This window comes from Dipodomys merriami, unplaced genomic scaffold, assembly GCF_024711535.1.
Source record: "Dipodomys merriami isolate MVZ:Mamm:240054 unplaced genomic scaffold, mDipMer1.0.p SCAF_2, whole genome shotgun sequence".
In the NCBI taxonomy this organism is placed as follows: Eukaryota; Metazoa; Chordata; class Mammalia; order Rodentia; family Heteromyidae; genus Dipodomys; species Dipodomys merriami.
In genome coordinates, this window is record NW_027203381.1 from 37,523,377 (window position 1) to 37,535,657 (window position 12,281).

The window sequence follows — 12,281 nt, forward strand, 5'->3', positions numbered from 1 at the left end:
AAGCTGGAAGTGGCGCTGTGGCTCAAGTGGTAGAACACTAGCCTTGAGCTGAAGAACTGAGGGACAGCGCCCAGGCCCAGAGTTCAGACCCCCCAAAAAAAGAAAAAAAGAAAATTAAAAATCACACAGTAGGTTCTTGTAGTCCTTAGAACTTTGTATACTTAAATTTATCTATGCCCCTGTTTCATGTTTTGTGCTAAGAAGTCAAATAGGGTTGGAGACATGGCATAGGTGGTAGAGCACCACCATATGAACAAAAGTGTCAGATAACAAATTTGAGTCCTAGTCTCGGACCAAAAAAAAGGATGTCAAAACAGTAGTTGTATTGTTTATTGTTTTGTATAAAAAGCTTGAGATGTTAACTGGTATGACCATGAGTTTATATTTATAAATCACATTTATTTTAAGTAGATGTTGTTTAAATGATCATATATTGATCATTATATTTATTCTTTTATTTATAATTTTATAAATATATGATATATTCATGAAAAACTTAAACACGTATAAAATATTATATATTTTATTTACTCAGGAAAGGAAATACCACAGAGTGATATTTAAAAGATAACTTTGCTAGAATGTATTTGTGTTTTCTTTAAAAAAAATAGCTTCATATTTTAGTCTCAAAGATTTTTATTAGTATACATATGTTCCCTTTTCATGAATCAGTATATAAACAACAGAGTTTCTGGAAAATATGTCTAAAGAGTGGTTAATGCATGCTAAAGAAAAAGCCTCTATCTTACACTTAAGAATACTCCTTATTCTAGCTAACAATATTTACCCATAATTATCCATGAATTTATTACTTATTTCTAAAGCAAAAACCAATAACTTCCTTGTTACTTTTTTTTAAGTACAGGGAAATCTTATAGAAAGCTTGCAAAGCTCACAAAATCTCTGTAGTTTGGAGACATATGTATTATATGTGTGTGTGTGTGTATGTGTGTGTATGTGCTTTGTTTATGGAAATCATCATTAGATTCTTTGTATTAAAGACATACTTTCTAGATTATTTCAGAGTTTAAAAAAAATGAGGATTCTTGTTTCTTGAAAACAGAGGTCTTCAAAGCAAGAATGCCTGAAGGGGAGTTGGGGAGCAAGTTGAGGTCTGCCTCTCAGGTCAGGGGTAGCTGGGATGCACCCATCTTTCCCTAGGCTGGAGGATTTCCTGCTGTTTTCTCAGGAGTGACCTAGAAGGAGGTTAATGATTCCAAAGAAGGACTTGTCCCTCAGGGAAAATTTAATCTTGTGACCTCTTTAGAGAAAAAGGTCTAACTGTCCATTTCTCTTAAGTCATAGATGCCCTTCATTTAACTTACATTGAGCTGTTTTATTTTCTTCAAAAACACAGTTGAAGTGACTGCTTGGAATTCCTTTAACCCTTGAACTGGATGCGTTTCAGAATGAAATCACTGTACAGACCATGGCTTGCTATTCTTTTTGAAATCTCTGTATTTTACACTGTCTTGAAAATATTGACAGTCCTTATAAACACCATCACAAGGAAGTCCAAGATCAAATGCCATTTGTCTGGCTCTTAGAATTGCCTTTTTTTCTGGCTGCACACACGCGCGCGCGCACACACACACACACACACACACACACATGTTCAGAATAATAGTTCTATGCCATACAATAATAGTTTTTATTGCTTGCAAAAACAATCATTTTAGTAACATTTTGATATTTTTCTGATTGCTTTTCTGTTATTGGTAAGAGTTCATTTACTGGTGTGTTCAGCATACTGAAATCATTGAGAGGAAATTTTTATTAAGAGATGTGTAAATGAAACAGATCTCTTCAGAGAGGATTTAAGCTTATAAAAAAAATCACATTCATCTAACCAAACAGCTTCAATTTTTTCTACCTGAAATATGCAGGCATGAGTGGATCAAATTCAGTGTCAGAATATAGTAAAATAAAACTATAATTATTTTATTATTCTCATGGGCTGATTCCTGGTGCAATGAGTTCTTGTTAGTAAAGTGAAAACAGAAACTGCTTTGTGCTCAAAGTTGTCAATTCCTTAAAAACAACTTTTTATTCTGCAGCAAATCCAGGGCATTTTTTCAGCATGATCTTATTACTCAACTTTACTGCCAACATAAAGTGAAAAGAATGTTTCTTAATGTTTAGTATTGTAATGTTCCATTTGGAAACACAGCCAGATTCAGAATGTTGTGATTCCTGTTAATATAAAACACAGTCCATGTATGGATTCTCTAATAGTTAATCTGCTGTACTGACCAAAGAATTTAACTTTTTCTATACCTTCAATTGGAATAGAAGCCATTCTGAAGCAGATAAATATAATACAAACTACCAAGGAAAAGACCAGGTGATCAACTAGAACACACCTTGCCCTCAAGTTATCATGAAACTGTAAAATACATTGTCACATAAGACAAAGACCAGTTGCATGTGAACAGGAAAACAGGAAAATAGCAATACCTCATACAATACATCATTTCTACAGTGATTTTTGTGTACACACAATTCTATTTTTAAGCCACTTAATGGTATTTCCATTTCTTGAGAAGAATCATATTTCATAGGGATTTTGTAGAAATCCAATAACATGGAAATACTATGTGCCAGAAGTTATACTAAGAGCTTTATAGTTAAAAAAACTAAAGCTCTGAGAAATGATCAAAATTTTCTTAAGATCACTGTGACAAAACCTGAGAGAGCGACTGAAAAGGAGCAAAGGTTAATTTGGGCTCCCAGTAGGTAGGAGCACATAGTGGAGAGGACTGTCTACCTCATGGCAGACAGGAAGCAGAGAGGAAGACCATGGGGTCCTAGTATCTGTGTTTAAGGGTGGCCCACCAAAAATATAACTTCTTCCCATCAGAATCCAGCTCTCACCAGTCCCAGTACCTCCAAACAGTGCCACAGTCTGGCAAACATATCCTTAACTCTTGGGCCGCAGGGACACTTAGCCAAACAATTGTAGGAAATAATGAGTAATTAAATGGCAAGGCTGAGATAATTTAACCTTAGTAGCTGAGTTTGAATTGGCAAGTCCAAAATCTTGTTCACCGTGTCCTCTTCAACACTTGATCAGCCTTTGCCATACTCTAATTTGGTTGATGATGTTCCCATTTCCTGTTGTATGCAAGCCAGGAATCTGGACAACCTTACTTCATCTTATCTCTCCATACAACCAACCACCAAAGGTGAGATATGATGTCAAGATTTCTCCTTGAATTGTTCTACAACTCTGCTGTCAAGTTCTAAAGTGAATTGTGACTCTTCAATGCTGGACTCATTGTATTTACTCCCTCATTCCCCCTGCTCCCTGCACCCACAACTAGATTCTATCTTTTTCTTTTCCCACACTATGTGACTTTTTTTCTACAGCACAGAGCTCTTCCTGTTATTCCTCTGCTTTGGTCTTTCAAAAGCCCCTGTTATGCCTCCCAATCATCTCCCCATCTCCCACTTATCCTTCTTACCTGACAATTCCAAAGTATCTGTAGTTTTCTGCTGCTTGGCCCTTGTACATTGCTCCTTCCTTTTCAGATGCTGAGACCTCCACATTATCTGGAAAGCAAATGTTTGAGCATTCTGTGAACTCAGACTCTTTCTTAGGAAACAAATCCCTGCTTCCTTATCTCCAAATGGTATTAATTAGCTCATTCTCTAGACTATCTAAGGGTTTAGCCGCTCTACTTCTTTCTGCCTATTATAATGTAATAAAATCAGTTATTTACATGTCTTCCCCTCCCCAATAAACAATGAATTCCTTGAGGCAAAGGACTTTTATTTCCTTGTTATTTTTATACAGTGTCTGGCACATAATAAGCTCCTTACAAAATATTGAATTTCAAGAAGTGAATGTTCAAGGATGAATGTTGCAATGAGTCAAGGAGGAAGAATATAGGGACAGTCTGATAATTCTCTAAAGATAGGTGTCTTTGGTAATTTGCTCTAGGCAAGTCCTAGAGAGGCATGAAGTAGGAATGGAACATCATCTGGGGTGTTGGTTTAATAGTAATAGTAAATGTAAATTTAATATATTACTTTTAAATGGCAAGCAATTCTATCATTGCTTAATAGAATTTTCTGTAGAATTTTATTCTATGATTTGGATATATAAATCTAAACACCTTCTTTGTAAAATGTAGCAATTGCTTAAAAGTGGTTTTCTGCTCATAACACAATTTAGTTTCAGAGCATGCCCCTAATTACAGTGTTCCAAGGTTTAAATAAACAAAACTCTCTTCTCTCGATATCTCTCTAAATATATATATATATATATATATATATATATATATATATGCTATGAAACACTTTATAATTTCATACAGTATTACCATGTGAGTAGTTGCTCACTGTTCCAAGCTTTCTAAGCTGAAGATTACAAGTGATTTAACTCTTTACAGAATATTTTTCTGCAGGATGGAATTGAGATCAAGGAGTTTGTAATAGAAGAAACACTTGGAGCTTTGTGGATGATATAAGAATAGACAGTGATATTTCTAAATTTGTAGATAATGAATTTGCTCTTGAGAAGTGGAAGATCTGCTCCAATAGCAATCAGCTAGAAATCTCAAAATCTGGCCCTGCACAGGGAGCCCTTTACACATGGGCAAGACCTCCTGAACCCAGTTGTTGCTATCCTCAGGATAGTGGATACATCTGTATTTCCCAGAGATGTCCCCTCTGCCTAATTCACACTAAGGCACTGTTTTGGTTAACATTGCCCTGCAGAAATCTCTCCATCGCTATTTTATTTTACTTGCCGCATCCCTCGCCTATCTCTGCTGTTAGCTTTTTATTAAAGTAGAATGGCCAGAATTACAGCAATATCTCAGCAGCCAGTGAATAATGGCTTTAAGAATTAACTGATACTTTCTAATGTTGTTGAGTCCCTATGTGAAGTGAGAAGTAACAAATTCATGCTTGTGCAGCAGTTCAGATCACCTTTTCAGTGGTGTGTGCCAACTTGTGCCAACTCCATCTATCTCTTTCCAACTCAGCATTTTGTGGTATTATGTTGGTCATTCGAAATACTAAAAAGAGAATTGATACAACAAGAAATGGTAACACTGCGAATTAAAGTCTCTCCTTCTGATCCTCAAAGAGCTGATATCTCAGCCCACCACATAGTGATCGATTTTATGTTAACTTCTTCTTGGAAATTATGATTTTGTGTAAAAGTTGAATTTGAACTACTATTTCTACATTGAATGGCCATGTCAGGGATAATATTGAATTTCAATATGTCACTTATTACAGTCAACATGGTAGATTTGGGGATCTCTGGTTTATTTTAACTGGAGCAGGGTTTTCCCATGTGACTAATACTTTAGTTACCTGAAAGCCAAGGGATCACACTTCCTTATCCACTTTGCTCACAAAATGCTTAACTTTGCTTTTTCTTCCCTAACCTCACTCTTCAGAAAGTGTTTCTCTATTTCCTCAGTGTAAAATGTTGGCCCTCAGTTTTTAAGCTCCATATCTGAACATCCAACCGTGGACTAAAATTATTCAGAAAAATATAGCATCTATATTCAACTTGTTCAGATTATTTATGTTATAATCATTCACTAAACAATGAAGTATATCAAGTATGCACACAGCAATTACATTGCATTAGGTACTGTCATCTAGAAATGATTTAATGTGTTTATCAGAATGTGTGTAGGTTATAGAATTGATGTCTTTTTTTTTTTTTTTTTGTCAGTCATGGGGCTTGAACTCTGGGCCTGAACGCTGTCCCTCAGCTCTTCAGCTCAAGACTAGCGCTCTACAACTTGAGCTACAACACCACTTCTGGTTTTCTGGTGGTTTATTAGATAAGAGATAAGAGTTTCACTGACTTTCCTGCCTGGGCTGGCTTTGAACTGAGATCCCCAGATCTCAGCCTCCTGAGTAGTTAGGATTACAGGCATGAGCCACCTGCACCAGGCTAGATTTGATATCTTGATAAAAGTGCAGGTCCCAGTTCCCTTGGAAAACTGAAGAGTAACTATAGGTATTCCTCTGTGTGTGTGTGTGTGTGTGTGTGTGTGTGTGTGTGTGTGTGTGTGTGTGAGATGTGTGGAAGTTTGTGGTATGTTGGTGTGTGTATTAGCTAATATTTTTTGCAGTATGGGGATTTACAGTAAGGACATCATGGAAATCATGCTAGCTAGACTGGCACATGAGCTTCACCTTCAGCCCTGCCTTTGATCATTTTGTTTGAGATAGGTTTTATCAATTTATTTTTATTTTTTCCATCTCTCCTCTCCTTTATTGACCATGCAAATGCATATACTTTTGTTGTGTATATATTGTCTTGAATCTGACTTAACTTCATGTTATTTTATGTTTTGTTATGTTGGATTTCCTTTTTGTTTCTGTGATTTCTAGATTTGATAATACCTGTTCATTTATCCTCAGGTACTTATTGGCCCTCTGTTTTCATATTGCTGTTGAGATCTTTGGTATGTTATTTTCTTTTTAGGTTTCAGATGTTATGCTTTTTGTGTCCAGAGTTTTTTATTTGGTTCCTTTTTCACCATTTTTATGGGTATCCTGTAGAGAGAGACTTTTGAAAACTTTTCTACCTGGACTCACCTTGATCCTCAGTCCTCCTGCTAGCTTCCCACGCAGCTAGGACTACAGGGATGAGCCCCTGATGCCCAGCTATGTATTATCTAAGTTATGGAAGTATGTTCTATCCAATTCTATAGCAATTCAATATAAGGCAGTTTTTGTATGAAACTCCTCTAAAGGCCATGCATAGTGGATTAAATCATTGACTCTGACATTTCATCCATCTTATATGCATGTCCTTTGCATGTTACTCTGCCTAAAAGCAACACATGCCTTCCCTTCCCTTGGGTTTGGACTAGCTCATGTGGTTTGCTTCAACTGATGTTAGCAGGTATGACATAAGCAAATGCTTAAATAGCTTATATGGTGGTTCTATCTTGTTGTGCCTCCTTTCTTGTGCCTTCTTTCACAGCGATGGAAATGCATCCTTGCTAATTTGCTGGTGTCAAGAGGATGAGAGACAGGGCTGGGGAGGTGGCTCAGTGGTAGAGCGCTTGTCTCGCATGCCTGAGGCCCTAGGTTTGATTCCTCAGCACCACATAAACAAAAAGAAAAAAGCCGGAAGTGGCGCTGTGGCTCAAGTGATAGAGTGCTAGCCTTGAGCTGAAGAGCTGAGGGACAGTGCCCAGGCCCAGAGGGCCCCACCACTGGACCCCCCCCCAAAAAAAAGAGGTTGAGAGACAGAAGGCATTGATCTTCAGATGTACTGAATCCAAGACGACTCCAGGATATAAGAGCAAGAATGGACTGAATCCTTGCTATGTGATGCCACTGAATTTTAAGGCATATAGTGGTGCAGCATTACAGTGGTAATACTTGGCTGAGACTCCATGGGGTTTGCATGAACATCATCAATTTACTTTGAATCAAGACCTCATTTTCAGCAAAAATGTGGAAAATCTAGTTAGTTAACTAATAATTATTGAATATTTCCTGTGTTCCAGTTACTATTTCAGGAGTCAGGGGGATAAAGTGTAAGAGAGAATGCAAAGTTCCTGTTTTCAGGGAGCTGGTGGTCTGCAGCTGTGTTATCCAACAAGGTGGTCATTAACTTATTGACTGACTGGCAAATTAATTGACTGTCATCTAAATTTAATACTATTTAAAAGCAAATAATAAAATCAACGTTATATTTTACAACAGAGTTCTAGTCTCAAGCGCTGCCCGGAGCATGTATGTAGTGCTTACTTTTGCACTGTACTGCACAGAGAAATGTTCATAATATTGCAGAAAGTACCAATGGGTAGTGGTATGTATTTTAGAGGAGCAAGACCACCAGTAAAAAGCAAACATACAAAATTATTTTGAAGAAAACAGAACAGAAATGATGAGTGAGGATAAGTACCGGGTGGAGGGTATGCTAGAAATTAACAGGCAGACAAAGCTCTGGGGGATGATCCTTCTAGGCAGTGACCATGGTATGTGTAAAGGCCCTGAGGCTGGAGAAGAGGAACATGTTTCAGAAGTGGAAAGGTCATTGGGACACAAGCACAGTGAGGCAGGAGAGGCCTAGAAGGGCAGGAAGTCAGAGAGGTACAGGAGTTGTATCCTGTACGGCCAGGAACACTGTCAAGGAGCCTAGATTTCAATCTATTAGCAATGGAAACACTGGAGGATTTCAAACAACAAATGGTGTAACCTGAGTTTAAAAAATTCTGCTATAGCCACTGGCCACAGATTTTCATAAAAGAAAAGCCCAGATCTGGAAAAATAACTAAATAACTATAACGAGATTGTTATGCTAAAGGAATCCAGATAGATAGTTTTAAGTGATGTCTTCTTTAGTGTCACATTTGTATACTATCCTCAGATCATTTCTGATTTGAGGCTCTTATAGGAGATGAACGCAGCTGTAACTGAAATAGAACAGCAGGGAAAGGGGAGCTGAGAGTGACCTATGAAAGATGTTTTCCCTTATGTCGTCTGTGGGGCCAACAGAGCACAGAAGTGTGGCCCTGTTGGTTAGCACATAGATGAAAGGTAGGATGTGGGGCTTAGCCTGGGCAGAGAAAGGGGTTTCTTCTGTAGGTGACTGAGAAAGTGAAAACATACATAAGTGGCCAAAAACTATCAAAGAATTAAAAAAAAAAACCCTGAAAGACAGGAACAATATTCAGCAATAAAAGTGGATGAAATCCTATTATTTGTGGCAACATGAATGAGACAAGAGCACATGATATTGAGTGAACTAAGCCATACACAGAAAGACAAAAGCTGTGTGTTCTCAAGAATATGTGAAAGCTAACAAGGTAATACCAGAAAACAGAACCCAGAGTAATCATTACAAGAGGCTGGGTAAGGTGAGTGGAAAGAGATAGAAAAAAGGTTGGATACCAAACTCAGTTTGAAAGGAGGTATAGTCTGAAAGGAAGGTGGGTGATTGCAGCTTACACTAACTTATTATATATTTCAGAATAACAATAGAGAGGATTTTGAATGTTCCCAACAACATGGAATGATAAATGTTTAACATAATTGAGGTGCTAATCACCTTGATTTGTTCAGTGCACATTATTTATATTTATTGAGAAATGAAGTTTCCCTTGTTCTACATGTATAGCACAAACAGAACCTTTGTTGCTACCTGTTATGTCCCCATAAATATAGGGCTGGGAAAGTGGCTCAGTGGTAGAGTGCTTGCATTGCAAGCAGGAGGCCCTGGGTTTGATATCTCAGCACCCCATAAACAGAAAAAGCCAGAAATGGTGCTGTGGCTCAAGTGATAGAGTGCTAGCCTTGAGCTGAAGAGCTGAGGGACAGTGCCCAAGCCCAGAAGTTCAGGCTCCATGACTGACAAAAAAACAAAAAGATATATATTTATGAGTCAATTAAAAATTAAAATTTCTGGATTTGGTTGCTGATATCTGTAATCCTAAACTACTTGAGAAGATGAGATCTGAGGATTGAAGATCAATACAGCCCACACAAGAAAGTCCATGAGGCTCTCTTCTCCAATTAACCACCAAAAAGCTGGAAGTAGAGCTGTGGCTCAAATGGTTGAATGCCAACCTTGAGAGAAAAAGTTAAGGGACAGCACCCAAATCCTTAGTTCAAGCCTCAGTACTGTCACAAAAATAAATAAGTAAATGTGTAAATAAATAAATAAATGAAAATTAAGGAGAAAATGTGTAACCACAGGAAAAAGAGACTAAAGTGACAGGGTAGAAACAGAAGTAGACAAGCATGGAATTGGAATGGCAATTTGGAGTATGTTTCAACTCCCTAGATCTGCAGAGGTCTCAAAGTTTAAAAAAAAAAAAAGTTGGCAAAGGGAAAAGAAATACTATCTTTAGTTTTTGTTGTGATATTGACCAGAGTGTCTGGGCATATAAACCAAACTTCTCATAATAAAGAGATTAAGAAGAAGGAAAACCCAAGATAAACAGCAATCTGAGAGACAAAGGCATTAGGAACACATATACAACGATGGGCAGAGACGGTGGAGCTCCTAAGAGATCCAGGGATGTAAGCAAAAAAGTAGCACCTGCCTGCTCAGGAATAGATGGAGAAATCTGGATAATAAGAGAGAGACCCATGAAAATTTCAATTGCTATTACAAGGAGGGAAATGCTGATTTGCAATGACTTAGTAGGTGGGATTTTATTAAGGCTGAAAATAAACAGTTAAAGAATACATGCAAGAGAGGAAATTATTATTCCTAACAATTACTATCTCCAGAGAAAGAGTTCCATTATGAAGCCTCATAAAAAAAGAACAGGTAGCACAAAAGGAAACCTCATTTCTCAACTTTATGCTAGACCCCAGTTCTAGCACTGGCCGCTTTGCAAATTTACTTCCTTAGACTAAAAATATTAATCTGTGTTTTTTTCACAGCTGAGGAAAGGAATCATATAGACGTACTCTTTTATTTCACACATCTACTTGGATATGGACTGGAATAGAGGGCAAGTCATGGCATGCAGGGAAAAGTAATTAATATTTAGTGTGGACCTTATTTTAGAGAGTTAGTGCTAAAGGGAAATCAATTTGGCAAGAGAGTTTAAATAGACACACACACACACACACACACACACACACACACACACACACACCTGAAAGAAAGAAAACTAAAGATTCTAAGAAAAAAAGTTCTTCCAGCGGATGGGATTATGGCTGAACCTTAAAAGAATTCATTTATTTATATCTTAGCTATAGTGAATAATGTTGTGATAAACATAGTTGTGTTGGTAGCTTTAGTATGGCCTTGTTTGTGATCATTTGGGCAAATGCCCAAAAGTGTGATTGCTGGGTCATAAGGAAGCTCTATGTGTAGTCTTTTGAGGAACCTCCATACTGCTTTCCAAAGTCGTTCAACAAATTTACACTCCCATCAACAATGCAGTAGGGTTCCCTTTTGGCCACATCGCTTCCAACATCTGTTATTATTAGATTTCTTGATTATAACAATTTTAACTGGGGTGAGGTAGAATCTCAATGTTGTTTTGATTTGCATTTCTTTTTTTATTGTGAAAATACTGTACATTTCTTATCAAGCATTGTAGCTTCCTCCTTTGTTTCCCCTTCCCATCCCTTCTCATCCTCCCTCCCCCTGCCCCCCACTTACCCAATTCTCCTCCCCCCAAAAGTTTGTTTTAGACATAACGACTTGTACATCTCATTGTTGCATTTCTTTTATGGCTAGAGAAGCTGAGCATTCTTCATGTGTCTATTGGCCATTCCTATTTCCTCTTCAGAGAAGTCTCTCTTTAAATCTTTAGCCCACTTATTAATCAGTCAGTTGTTTCTTTGAGTACTTATGTTGGGGAATTTAATTTTTTGAGTTCTAAGCATACTTTAGATATGAGACCCTTGTCTGTTGTATGACTAGTGAAGATCTTCTCCCAATCTGTGGGCTTTCTGTTGATCTTGCTAGCTATGTCCTTTGCCATGCAGAAGTTCTGGAGTTTCATGCAATCCCATTTGTTCAACCTTTCTTTGATTTTTTGTGTATCTGGGTTTTTATTAAGAAAATTCATTTATTTAAATGGTGAGATCATTGGTCCTTTGTGACCTCCTACCTCTTCAGCTTTTGATTGCTTGCTTTACTGACGTAACACTATCACATCAGGATGTGGTCTTTTCTCTTTATCCTGACATAGAACTTAGGCATATAACTACAGCTTAGCCCATGGGTATCATATTTAGAATTTGGGGTCTTCACAGTGGGATGGAAAGAGACCAAAGGGCAAGAAGATCATTTTTCAGAGGCAGCAGTGGAGGGCAAAGTGGCAGCATCCAAGTATGCTAATAGCCTGACCAGAGTCCCTGGGATAGGACCTGGCTGAGCTTTGACAAAAGTTTACCCTGTCATTGAGTTGAATTCCCTGAGCATCCTTTTTCAACCTTCCTTAACTCCAGAAGCTACCCCCATACTGGTTACTGAGAGGCCTAATTGTTATACCAACTTATTGGCAGTCATGATTAATAAACTTTTAGAGAAAGACTTCACTGGGTCATTTAAGCAATATATTTTAGAACAAATATTAGGGTTTAGGCATTATGCTAAATGATGGTAAAGTGCAACTGACTACATCATTAGATCAGAACTTCTACTTATTAAAAAATGAGTGTGATAATTAAACTACATTTGTAATACCTGTATATTAGTTACTTACTGATGTGTAATAAATTACCTCCAAACAAAGCAACCTAAAAGAACAAACATTTATTAGCTTTCATTTTCTGTGGATCAGAAATCTAGGAGCAGCTCAGCTTGGTTTTCGAGCTGT